Consider the following 11,832-nt stretch of genomic DNA (forward strand, 5'->3'; position numbering starts at 1 on the left):
TCTAATTTTTCAGTTATTTTGGTAGTAGGAAGGAGGCAATCATTTTCAAAGCAAAAAGTCTCAAATAAAATAAAATGTAGCAAATGTTAAAATAAGAAGACAGGAGATATGTCACGATGAACAATAGGAAATAATTCCAGTAATCTCGGAGATGTGGGCAATAATTCTCAAAGCAAAATAAGATATAGAAATTTTTAAAACAAGAAAATAAAAGATATGCACCCAAAAGAAAGCGACAAGGAATACTATTTTCAGAAAGGGTAATTAAGAAATGAAAATAAAGATCTTGGTACTTTAGGGCTTGCCATCTGGAAGTTTACTGAATTTAAGATAAATGGCCTTGAAAGCTGCACCAACCTGAATTCCACTTTAGTGGACTATTCAAGACAGAGAACTATCTCTTAAGTCCTTTGGAAAAATAATAGAACTCAAGTACAATACTAATCCAATAAAGAATTTTCAAGAGTCAATATCAGCTACTTAGCGTGGTGATAGGCACAAAGCCAGTACTGTTGACTCCCCTTCCGTTACTCAGAAGTATTGCTTTGCTATTCAACTATGGCTTTAGGGGATATTTAGACCTTCCCCCCCTAAGCATTCCTCGTAATTTATTCCATCTGGAAGATCTGCATCAAGCATAATTTAAAATCTTCAGGCTCTATTCTCTCCTGGTGTAGAAGCATAACTCCCATTAGTGCTAATGAAAGCTCTCTGTACATCTCAAGCAGTGTACCGCTCTTAAGTGTTTAAGAACCAAAATGTTTTATGTCCTGGGAGAGGAACAGCATTAAAGAGAATCTGGATATAATTTAACAAGGTTAAAATACAAAGGGTGGATTGTTTTCTGGATGACAGTATTCCTTAAAACGTATGTCATGTTTCTGTCAAAAAAAAAAAAAAAAAAGCCCAGCAGGGTTCTCACATACTCACTGGGGGGGGGGGGGGGGGGGGAACCCAACTTTGAACATACACAAAGAATAAGAAATATTTGTATTGTAAAAAAGAAAGTTTGGAGTTTGGGATTGCTATTCTTGCCCACCAAACTTTCACTTGAAATTTTTTTGAGAGGAGAGGGTTATGTATTTGCCTTAAGAGTATAATACTTCCCTGTGTTCGCTGACAGACCTTAAATAATACTCTGTGCTTCTTCTGGTTTGCAGTAGGATGCAAAAGAAAAAAGTCTCTGCACTTTCTATCTGGTCTTTGTGGTGGCCCAGAATGAGTAGGGAAACATATTTGCCCCACCCCACCCCCCCAAAAAAAGAGAGAGAGAGAGAGGACATACTTTTTTCTGCAGAGTACCCCTTTGCCTAGGGTCAGAAGCTCATCAAGTCTTGTGCAGGCCCTACCCTCCTCTAGCTAGATTATTTGCTGGTTAGAAATATGTTTTATACATTCGTGACTAAAAGCGTGTCATTTCCCACCTCCACCACATTCCACTGCTGTTGGATTCTGTTTTTCTAGCCATCGGGCTGCTGGATTCCACAGAATATACCCAACCCCACACTGAGCAGCCTGCAGCCATTTCCTTTCACGCCATCACCAACCTTGGAGCTTCCTCCTGCAAGTTCTCCTGGACAGCTCGGGAGTTGCTTAGCATACCAAAACCTCTGAACTGCAGCAAGCTGTCTCAAGCTTCCCCCCACCCACCCAAAACCCCTTAATGAAACAAAGGGGATATGTGATGCTTCCTGAAAACAGAAATAATCCTGAGGAAGATTAAAGGATTTCATCATATTGTGGAATCAAATGGCAATTCAAAAAAACTGGGATCGTCTCCAAGTTTTGATGTGGGGAAAATTCTGGTTATCACAACATTATCACTGAGGCTGTACGTGGCACAAAACATTGATATAAAGCAACATCGCTGCTGATTAAACATTATTAGCATATTCAGTTGGAAACACAAATGTAAACACAGATTGCCAATGTTTGCATCATGTACCATTGCAATATTCATCCTCGGGCAGGAATGAAGAAGTGGAGACCCAGAGACAGAAGAAAAGCTAGGGTCCACCCTCAGAGAATGTGTAAATGAATGCTTAAAGTAGCTGAGGAGCTCTTATTTATCTTATTTTTAAAAAATGGTTAAGTTCTCTTTTATTTTTTTCTTTACAGCTTGTAGCTATTATGTAATTGTGATCGTGCCAAGTGTAATGTGGCTGGGAGCATATGTTTAATAAAAGTGTGTGCGGACATGCACACACACACACACACACACACACACATTAAAGCAATACCACGGTTTCCTCTGAAACTGACAGATGTAAAGCACTCCGGGAATTGATGCACTCCTCTATTTTAACTCTCCACATTATGTTCAGGCACTTGGAGTCTGAGTATGTTAGAGCAAAGGGACATAAGGAAGCCTTCTGCACAAGAGGAGTAAGAGCTGACAGACGGCCTGGAGCAGTTACTTTTGTTTGTTCAGATTTTTAAAGTGTTTTCCCCCAGTTTTGGATTTCGTGCATTTTCGAGATGCCAGAAACTCAACTGAGGCTGGGCATAGTTGTTTCCTTCTGCACCGACTTCTACCAAGCTCGCAGTCGATGTAGAGCCTACCTCTACAACCATCCAGACCTCTGTAGCGTATTTCATGCCATTATGCCCGTCTTTCTTTCCCTCCCACAGATTCCTAATTTGTTGTTGTAAGCCGCTCCAAATTCTTCATGAATTAAGGGTGACTATAAACAAGTAATTTTCAAATAAGCGTACATACTTATGAAGAGACATAATAAGAAAGTATCAAAGTTATATTTATATTAGGCTGAAGGACTTCTTTACCCTGTATCTGCAGGCCTCAAAGATGGAACCCTTGAAAGGAAAAGTCTGAGATACAAAAACCTGAATTCATATGCAAGTTTTGCAGCTTCCTAAGGGTATAATTGTATAATTTTCTTGTAGTCATTTAACCTTTGTAAGCTTCTTTTTTTTTCCCCCAAAGATTTTACTTATTTATTTGACAGAGAGAGAGAAACCACAAGCAGGCAGAGAGGCAGGCAGAGAGAAAGGGAAGCAGACTCCCCATTGAGCAGAGAGCCCGATGCGGGGCTCAATCCCAGGACCCTGAGATCATGACCTGAGCTGAAAGCAGAGACTTAACCCACTGAGGCACCCAAGTGCCCCCCTTTGTAAGCTTCTTAATTTGGAAGATGATATAGTCACAATATGTAAGTGGTTTTTTCCTTTGTTTAGTAATAGGATCCTTCATTTCATGTAAAAACTTACCCAGAACCAACATTGAAAAGAACCCAAATTGAAATGATTCCAATTGAAGCTGGATGGAGTGTGGTGTCCTTCTCTACAACGTCCTCTTTCACCTTCCATTTCACCTTCCTTGTCTCCACTGCTTCCTACAGCACTTCTATGAAATCTAAAGAACACTATTGAAAACCAGTGAAATAAATCCTCTCCACAGACTCATTCAGATTGAAATTATTTTATTCCAGGTATGTTTAGAACAAGAGTCCGGTAGTCAAAACACTGAACATATACAGTATGGATGTCCACCAGTCAGAATGAACTCCGGCTGAAACAACCAGTAACCTCTATCTCCGTGTACCTGGGGAAGATCGGTACTGACTTTGAGATTCATACTAAACATATATAACCACTAATGATAACTGAAGCTCACTTATAGGGTGAATATCAGGCAATACTATTTCGCAGGGGTGTTGGGAGAAGACAGTGGAATAATCACTACTATGGACTCTTGGAAACACACGGAGGATTTAGAAGAGAAGCGGTGGGGGGATGGGTGAATCCGGTGATGGGTATTAAGGAGGGCACAGATTGCATGGAGCTCTGGGTGTTATATGCAAACAATGAATCATGGAACACTACATCAGAAAACTAATGATGTACTGTATGGTGACTAATGTAACACAATAAAAATAAGAAAATAAATGAACAAATAAATAGAAAGTGCATGGCAGCTGTAACACAGATGGAGGAAGAGCATAGAGACTCTGAGCACCAATCAGTGCTCCTCAAACATACACATCTCCCAAAAATAAATATCAACTTTTGGATCCAACACAGTCTCACTATTTAAAAATATGAACCAACCAAACGAAAAAACCTTCTCCAAAGACAAACTTCATAGACACAGGTGACTCAAAGTTTTACCCAATCAGCATCGATACACAGAGCACCTAACTTCTCCATCTGAAACACCTGCATTCAGTTAGTTCCTGGCATTCAGATCTTCCTCAAGGGACTTAGGAGGGCTGGTCATGCTCCATTTCTGGATTTGGGTGTTGGTGTGTTCAGTGTGTATAACTTCACTGAGCTGTATTTTGATGATATGCACATTTTTCTCTATGAATTTATATGTCAATGAAGTTTTTTAAAAAAAAAAAAATCTTCCCAGGAACATAAAACAGGCAATTTCTCTAGAGGTAAATATGTGTATTGGTTTTCTATGGAAGAATGACAAAAATTACCATAAATTTAGCAGCTTAAGACAACACACATTTACCATCTCACAGCTTTCAGTGCTAGGAGTCCAGCATGGCTTAGCTGGGTCTTTTCATAAGGATCTCACAAGGATGTAATCAAGGTATGGACTGGGCTACATCTTCATCTGGAGCATTGAGTGAGGAAGAATTTACTTCAAGGCTCTCTCAGGTTGTTGGCAGAATTCATTTTCTTGTGCTTGTAGGAATGAAGGTCCATTTTTTACTGGCTATTGGCTGGGAGTCCCCTCTAGTCCTACAGGCCACTTGTAGTTCCCTGCCATGTGGCTTTCTCCAGAGGCAATCTACAACATGGCGGTTATTTCCTCAAGGCCAGCAGCCTCTGCTAAAATTGACTTGTATGTAATGAAATATAATCATGGGAAGTATTATTCCCTCACTTTTGCCATATTCTAGTGGTTAGAAGCAAGTCTCGGGCTCTGCCCACACCCAAGAAAAGGGGATCACTGGGAGTTTGCATTAGGGTGAGTCCATCCCAGTATCTAAAAGTACTCCCTACTTATGCTTACTTTTGCTCAGAACAAAAATACCACTGTCTCCTGGAATATCATATGACAGCTTTATAAGCTTCCTAATCAAGAATTCAGTTTCACTGAGGATCACTCTATTGCCTACATGATGCATAGGAAGTGGATAAGGAAGAGTCAGATATTGGTTATAAAGTCTTGACCTAAGAATTGGTGTCCAAGATGGAGAAACAGATTAAGGAGTCACTGAGAAGAGAGAGTATGACATCTTAGGGTTTGTAAGCCATGCTGGAGTTACATTATCCCAATTAACAGAGAACAAAAGGATCCTGGGATTGGAAGTGGAGAAGATAATGGAACTAGAAGAAATGTGAGACTTAGCTGATATCAACCGATTGTACTCCAAAATCATATATAATGTTCATGGGGTCCTATTTTATAACCAGAATTCACTGGGAGGTAATTGGAGGATACCGTCCAAAACCCTATACCATGTCAACCGAATATTGGCTGGCTTTGTTGGTACATTCTCTATCCACAATGAACAAGGGTTGGGCTAAATAAAGCAAAGCAGGACTTTGAAAAGTCACATGTCTCCATAGACCTATACTGGATATTTCAGTTGTTGACTACTTGTGAGTTGGTCCCTTTACACATGAGAGTACTTTAACATCTTGCCCAGTGATTATTTCCTTGACCTTGAGATTTGAGGCTAAGTGAGCTATGGTGAAAGCTCTAGCATGGAAGAGCTGGTGTCTGAGTTTGGTGGATAATTTCATGTGTTAATTTGACTGGACCACAAGGAGCTTAGATATTTGGTTAAACATTCGTTCTGAGTGTGTCTATGAGGGTGTTTCTGGATGAAATTACCATTTGAATCTTACACTCCCCAGTGTGGGCAGGCATCATCCAATCTGTTGAGGTCTAAATAGAATAAAAGATGGCTCTCCTGAGTCTGGACTTCTCAGCCTCCACAATCATGTAAGCCAATTCCTTATAATAAATCTCTCTCTCTCTCTCTCCATATATATTCATACACATACATAGAGAACCCTGACTAAATACACTAAGGCTGTTTACAATTAAATTCTGGATCTTACAGCTAAACTGGTACCAGGAATTGTAGAAAGGAAGTTTTGCTCTTTCATTCATTTGATTTCATATATCCAGGATGCTTGTCTTGAGATAATTCACATGAAAATATTTAGTAAACTACATGTCCTTCAAAAATATCATTCTAACAAAGAATACAGGAATCTTTCTTTTTTTTTTTTGCATCAAACATTTTAATTTTTTATTTATTTCTTATATTTTTATAAACATATAATGTATTTTTATCTCCAGGGGTACAGGTCTGTGAATCACCAGGTTTACACACTTCACAGCAGTCACCATAGCACATACCCTCCCCAATGTCCATAACCCCCCTCCCTCTCTCCCAACCCCACCTCCCCCCAGCAACCCCCAGTTTGTTTTGTGAGATTAAGAGTCACTTATGGTTTGTCTCCCTCCCAATCCCATCTTGTTTCATTTATTCTTCTTCTATCCCCCTAACCCCCCATGTTGCATCTCCACGTCCTCATATCAGGGAGATCATATGATAGTTGTCTTTCTCTGATTGACTTATTTCACTAAGCATGATACCCTCTAGTTCCATCCATGTTGTCGCAAATGGCAAGATTTCATTTCTTTTGATGGCTGCATAGTATTCCATTGTGTATATATACCACATCTTCTTTATCCATTCATCTGTTGATAGACATCTAGGTTCTTTCCATAGTTTGGCTATTGTAGACATTGCTGCTATAAACATTCGGGTGCACGTGCCCCTTCAGATCACTATGTTTGTATCTTTAGGGTAAATACCCAGTAGTGCAATTGCTGGGTCATAGGATAGTTCTATTTTCAACATTTTGAGGAACCTCCATGCTGTTTTCCAGAGTGGTTGCACCAGCTTGCATTCCCACCAACAGTGTAGGAGAGTTCCCCTTTCTCCGCATCCTCGCCAGCATCTGTCGTTTCATACAGGAATCTTTCTAACGAAGAAAATAACAACTAAAATTTAAAAGTAGGTTTGCAATGACATGGATGGACCTAGAGGGTGTTATGCTAAGCAAAATAATAAGCTAATCAGAAAGAAAATTATCATATGATCTCACTGATATGTGGAATTTAAGAAACAAAACAAAGGATCATAGGGAAGAGAGGAAGAAATATAACAAGATGAAATCATAGAGGGAGACAAACCGTAAGAGACTCTTAATCATAAGAAGAAAATTGAGGGTTGCTGGAGGGGAGAGGAGTGGGGGATGGGGTAACTGGGTGATGGACATTAAGGAGAGCATGTGAGGTAATGAGCACTGGGTATTATATAAGACTGATGAATCACAGACCTCTACCTCTCAAATCAATAATACAGTATATGTTAATTGAATTTAAATAAAAATAAATTAATTAAAAAATTAAAAGTAGGTAGCTTTTCTAATATGTAAGATGATTAATCAGTTACATAAAAACCTACTAAAATCAGTGTATCTACACTGACCAATTAGCTAAAGAATGATGGACCCTCCATTTTATTTTAGACATATAAGCAAGACCTAAGTTGTAAGAAATGGGGAAGATGCCAAAAGCTAAAATTCTCGGCTAACTGTTCTTTGCATCTTTCCCAGGAAATGACAAATTTTGGGATGCCAAATTTGGTTCATTCATTCATGGCCAAGAAAATCATGAACAAACACCATGAAATCTCAGGATATCAATGATACTTGTTGTGGTGTTCTTAAAGACATGTTTATAATTCTTTGATACTCTTCCCTTTAAGAAGAGTACCCAGATTCTTTCTGCTTGAATGTGAGTTAGACTTAGGAACTTGCTTCTAGCAAACAAAATAGTAGAAGTAATAGTGCATCACTTCCAGAATCAGTTATTAAAATTCTGCGTCTTCTGTTCTGGGTCTCTTTCACTCTCTCACCGCTCAGCTGCCATGTTGTTGGAGCAAACCAAGGAAAACTGGCCCAAATAATAACTGACTGAAGTCTTCTGACAACTCAGTGAATGAGTGTGGGAGAGGAATCACCAGCCCCTTTAGAAGACTGAACCCTAGCTAACATCTTGACTGCAACTTCAGAAGTGTTCCAATGTCAGAATTTGCTAGCTCTACCACTCTCTGATCTCTGGTCTTCAGAAATTATGTGAGATAATAAATGTTTGTTGTTTTAAGCTACTACGTTTGAAAGTAATTTACATGTAGCAATAGATAACTAATACATTAGTGTAATTTTACTCCTATCTTGGGTAAAATATTTCAGGCTTAGTAAGTTTCCCATCACTTTTAAAATACCTTCTTTACCACAAATATCAAAATATCTAAAAATGAAGTTGTATTTTTAGATTCTCATCTATTTTCAGTTTCTTTGAATGAGCAACGTACTGAGGGCTAGTTGGAACAGGCTTAGGACTCTACATAACATGCAATAATACAATGGCTAATGTACTGAGATCTTCTACAGTGCCCAATTCCTTGCTAATCATTCTTTATTATTTCATTTAATTCTCTCAACATGTATTGAGGTAGGTATCGGTATTTGTTTTATTTTTACATTGAGAAAACTGAGGCTCAGAGAGGGCATGTAGAGTTCCCAACAATGCATAATTAATAAAAGAAATAGCCATTCTGAAATTAAAGTCTAATGCCAATTCACTTTCTCCCACTGCTCAGAGTAAGTTCTCTTTCTTTCTTTCTTTTAAGAGAGTATGAGTGTGTGCAAGCAGGGTGGGAAGAAGCAGAGGGAGAGAGAAAATCCTGAGCCCAAATCAAGAACTGGACATTTAACCAACCAAGCCACCTATGCACCCCAGGTTATTTCTTATAACAGTTATCTCCTGCCATCAGACACCTGATAAAAGGTTTTTCCTCTTCAACTCCATTGGTCTGAAAGAATCTCCAGGACTCACTTCTAAAACTGCCTTATTTTCTGGACAGTTTTGTGGCAAATGTTTTGATTTAGAATGAATTTTTGTGTTTTAGATTTATTTTTTGTCCTAGATAGCGTTTAAGCCTGCTTCCTCGCAGAATGAGGGCTTTAATTTCCCATGGTTTCATGCCTCCAAACAGAAGAAGCCACCTCTCCCAGTATTGCAGCCCACTCAGAGCCTTTGGCTCCCTGTTTGCCTGGCAAGAAAATGTAGGTATATATGAAAGTAGGAGTCTTGGGCCAAAAGTTACAGGGGATCAGGGTATTAATAGTATGGAACAGACTACTTCAAATATTCAAATCTAGCCACTTAGTAGATTTCATCTGTAGCCAACAGGAAAGTATATGAGATCCATCAAGTTTCCTAAATTCTGAAGTTAATTGAACTTGATTTCTCATATTATTTTTATGATGTTACCAACGATTTCATATTACAATGGTTTAAAGTGGAAGAGACTAGGAAAATATCTACAAGAAAAGCTTATGTTTTAAGCAAAATAGGTTAGTTGGAGTAAAATGAGAATTTCTGAATTCTCTCCTTTAATATCTCTTTCAAGTATCTTTTTTTTAATTAAAAAGAAAACACAGGAAGTATACAAGATGAGTCTCGAGGACTTTGTGCCAGAAAATAAGGAAGTGCATTAAACAAATAATGGGGTATGTCAAAGGGACATAAGAGCCAACTGAAAGAGTTCCCAATGACCAAAGCTGAAACAATATGAGCAACAGAATAAATTTAGTAATGGATGATAACCCAAAGTATAAAATAAATATCCCTGAGTCACACTGACATAAATAAATGTTTAATCTGAAAAATAAATAAATGAGAGAGAAGAGACAGGAGAATTCCAAATAATTTATGTAGAAATTCCTTAAGGAGATGGAGTGTAAGTCATCATTCCTTTAGACTTCCTTCCAAAAAGTACAGTATAGAAATATGAGGGAGAGTGACTTAATAATAGAGAAATCTGACAAACATATGTCTCTCAGTCAGTGATAAAAATAGTGCTTTACTGGGGTGCCTGGGTGGCTCAGTGGGGTAAGGCCTCTGCCTTCGGCTCGGGTCATGATCTCAGGGTCCTGGGACCGAGCCCCACATCCGGCTCTCTGTTCCTCAGAGAGCCTGCCTCCTCCTCTCTCTCTGCCTACTTGTGATCTGTCTGTCAAATAAATGAATAAAATCTAAAAAAAATTAAAATAGTGCTTTACTTTATGGTCTTCATCCAAAGCATTCATAATTTTAGTCTAATCATGAGGAAAACACCAGATAGATGCCTACTGAAGGACATTCTAGAATATACATGACAATATCTCCTCAAACCTGTCAAGATCCTCAAATACAAGGAAAGTCTAAGAAGCTGTCACAATCAAGAAGAGACTTTGGGGCATGATGACAGGGTGCAATGTGGTACCCTGGATGGGGTGCTGAAACAGAAAAGGTACAGTAGGTTAAAAACTGAGGAAATCTGAATAAAGCATGGGCTTCAGTTAATAATAATGTCTAATAAGGGAAACTGGGTGTGAGATAAAGAGAACTCTCTGTACTAGTCTCATCCTTTCTAGATAAATATAAAACTGTTTTAAAATGAGAAGTTTATCTAAAAATTTTTCTTCAAGTTAAAAAATAAAAGAAAGTAGGGGTGCCTGAGTGGCTCAGTTGGTTAAGTGTTTGGCTCTTGGTTTTGGCTCAGGTCATGAGCTCAGGGCTGTGAGATGGAGCCATGAGTCAGGCTCTCTGCTGGATGTGGAGCCTGCTTGGGATTCTCTCCCTTCCTCTTCCTATGCTCCTCATCAACCACCCCCCATCTTTCTCCCTCTCAAAAAAACAAAAAACAAATAAATAAATAAATATTTTTTTAAAAGAAAACACAGTCATATGTAACATTTATTTAATTTACATGACTTCCAATGTGCATGCTCAGCAAAGATAAAAAGGGAGGAGTGTGGTAAGGAGCAGAAATACAGTAGTTAAATATTTTGAAGTGTTAATGTGCACATGCCTCCTGAAGCATCTTCCCCACTTCCCCATTCTGCTTCCCAGCTTGGACAGCTAGTCTTGAGTGACTCATGCATAATCAGAAACACCCAACTAATAAACACTACTGCTACTCTGAGACGAAAGGAGTCGGATGCCTTCTCCCAAATTAAATCTTTACCTGTCTGAGGAAAAAACGATAGTTGGCCACAGAAGGGAAAAGCCCCTTACTCTAAAGGAAAGCAAAAGATCAAACAACTGCTGGAGGGGAAACCTCTGTTCACACTCAACAATGGCAGCTGCTTGGAACCTGAGTCACCCACGAAAGACCTCAGTCACAAGGAGAAGGTCTTCGCTCCATCAAGCATCTAGTTTGGAAGAATGTCAAGACACTGCCCCAATTCTTCTCCCATGAGGACAATGCCCTACCTCAGAATATTCATAAACCTTCCTCTCAAAACAGAAGGTAGAGAACTTAGTCATCTTGAGGGCCTAAGATTAGTCATTTTGAGGGCCTAACCTGAAGAGAAGTCCTTATCTTTGATGAAGGTGTGACTAAACAAAAATGGTTTGATACTAGCCTTTGTTTTAGAATAGAAGGGGTACATATTATATCTGACACCAAAACAATCATAACGTTGTAGTGTTGATTAGTAACCCCTCAAAAGAGGGGTTACTCTTTTGAGTAACCAGGATATATCCACCAGGATAAAGTATAGTATATATACTTTATATAGCATCCACCAGGATAAAGACGATCAAACAAAGCTAAGTTTATTAGGCTTTCTGCCATAAGGTAGAAAGATAAAATTGATAGACTATTAGTGATATATCATAAGGGGGAAGTCATAGGAGGATATTTATAGGGATTTAGAGCCTGAGCTGGAGATATTTTTATTTAAATTCAATTAATTAACATATAATGTATTATTGGT

At 38.7% G+C, this 11,832-nt stretch overlaps 1 non-coding gene across 1 annotated transcript; it reads left to right on the forward strand.

Moving 5' to 3' along the window:
- Window positions 1-1,107: 1,107 nt before the first annotated feature.
- LOC123928786 lies at window positions 1,108-1,238 on the forward strand. Its single transcript, XR_006815811.1, has one exon. It is a non-coding gene; the product is annotated as a small nucleolar RNA SNORA31 (small nucleolar RNA).
- Window positions 1,239-11,832: the final 10,594 nt, after the last annotated feature.

Source organism: Meles meles, chromosome 1 (assembly GCF_922984935.1).
Source record: "Meles meles chromosome 1, mMelMel3.1 paternal haplotype, whole genome shotgun sequence".
Lineage (NCBI taxonomy): Eukaryota > Metazoa > Chordata > Mammalia > Carnivora > Mustelidae > Meles > Meles meles.